This window comes from Trichechus manatus, unplaced genomic scaffold (genome assembly GCF_000243295.1).
Source record: "Trichechus manatus latirostris isolate Lorelei unplaced genomic scaffold, TriManLat1.0 scaffold00057, whole genome shotgun sequence".
NCBI classification, from domain to species: Eukaryota; Metazoa; Chordata; class Mammalia; order Sirenia; family Trichechidae; genus Trichechus; species Trichechus manatus.
In genome coordinates this window covers 231280-233310 of record NW_004443993.1, presented here as the reverse complement: position 1 = coordinate 233310, position 2031 = coordinate 231280, and positions in this window count along the sequence as shown.

Sequence of the window (2031 nt, the reverse complement as noted above, 5' to 3'; positions counted from 1 at the left end):
CAGATCTCCAGGCCTTTTCTTCTGCCATACCATGGGGTGAATTCTAACTGCCAACCTTTTTAGGTTACCAGTTAAGTGCAAACTGCACCAAAGACCACCAGTGAAGAAAATGATTGCCATTTTCGATGAATTAAAAAGAACAAAATATGATGAAAGCTTTTTTATTTCAGAGGTATATACTTCATCAAAGAATGTATATAGATGGTCTGGTGAAATGAGTTCCTTTATGTGACCTCTTGCCTGAGTTCTGTGGAAAAACAGCTTGAGAGAATTTTTTTCCCCGAAGTCCTGAGGAGTTACCTTTGCCCTAGTTTTCTGCCCTAGAGGTTTTGTTACTTTTGTCCAGGTAGACTGACATTTCCTGGATAAGCAGTAAACAACTTGGGGTTTGATACTTTTAGTCTAGCCCTGGGCTGCAGTCTGCCCTGTGATTGGTATGAACCTTGCAGGGATTGGTCAATATATTATGCAAATGAAGTGTCTGTGGCATACTGATAGGGGATTGCTCAGTTTGTGGCCCTGGTGGGAGGGCCATGCCTTGAAATTGACCACATATTTGTTTACATAAGCAGCCAACCCCACAGTGGTTTCAGAGACAAAAGAGAAGCAGAAGGAAGAAAGAAGAGAGAAGCAGCAGAGGGAGAGGAGGCAAGAAAACTCCTAAAAGACCTATAACACGGGTCAAAAGCTGAAACACTGAAGATGGTGACAGGCCTGGAAAGGACCTAGTGGCAGAGCCAGTGGCGACACCTGGAAGGGGCCCTGTGGCAGAATTGGTGGTGACAACAGCAGGGCCAAGAGGAGCCCTTCCTCAGAGGACCAAGAGAGGCCCATCCTTAGGGGGCCAAGAGGCAACCATCCTTAGGGGGCGGAGAGGAGCTGAGAGCGTTGTCCTACATTGAAGAAGGGAGACTTTGTATTCTTTCTGATCCTGAGTTGTAGCCTGTTGATCCTGATCCCAAGTTGTTCTCTGTTACTTCTGTAATAAGCCACTTTAACTGTAAGTATGGTCTATGAGTTCTGTGTGGCCATTGCAATGGATTATCGAATCCAGAAGAGAAGTAGAGAGTGCCGTGGCAGGGTGGCAGGTGTCAGAATTGGTAAAAAGGTTTGAGAGTGGAGGTAATGTCTGACCTCCAAATCATACGGATCAGCTTTGGGAAGATCCTGGTCATTATTTCCCCCAGAAGTTAGACAGATTCCGATGCTGCTACTACTCCTCCTGCTATTTCACAGATGGCAGATGAGATTATGCAAATATGCTCAATATTATTAGTCATTAGGGAAGTGCAAATTCAAACAGTGAAATACCATTACCACCTATTAATATGACTAAGCCAAAAAATAACTGACACTTCCAAGTGTTGAAGAGGATGCAGAGCAACAGAAACTTTCATTCAGTGGTTGCAATGCAAAATGGTACAGCCACTTTGGCCATTTCTTGTAAAGTTAAAGATATATTGACCAAACAACACAGTGATCCCATTCGTAGGTATTTACCCAAGTGAACTGAAAATTTTTGTTCTCACAAAAACCTGTATGGAGTTTTTATAGCAGCATTATTCATCATCACCCAAACCTAGGAATAACTAAAATGTTCTTCAATAGGTGAGTGAATTAAAAAAAACTTTGGTACATTAGTACAATGAAATACGACTCAGCAAAAACAGAACTCACTATTGGTTCACATTAGAACATGTATAAATCTTAAATACATTTTTTGAGTTAAAGAAGCCAGATCAAAATGGGAAATAAGGGATGGTTCCATTTATACAATATTCTGAAAAAGGTTAAATTATAGAAACAGAAAACAGATCAGTTGGTAGGATTGAGGGAGGGAGGAGGGGTTGACTACAAAGGGGTTGCACAAAGGCATTTTTAATATGGTAGAACTGTTCTGTGTGGTATTATCTTAGGGTTTACATGATTCTAAGCATTTTTCAAAACCATAGAATTATACATTACAAAGAGTGGACTATGCTATGTGGGATATATGCCATTTAAACATGGCTGCACTATTGACAACTGCAG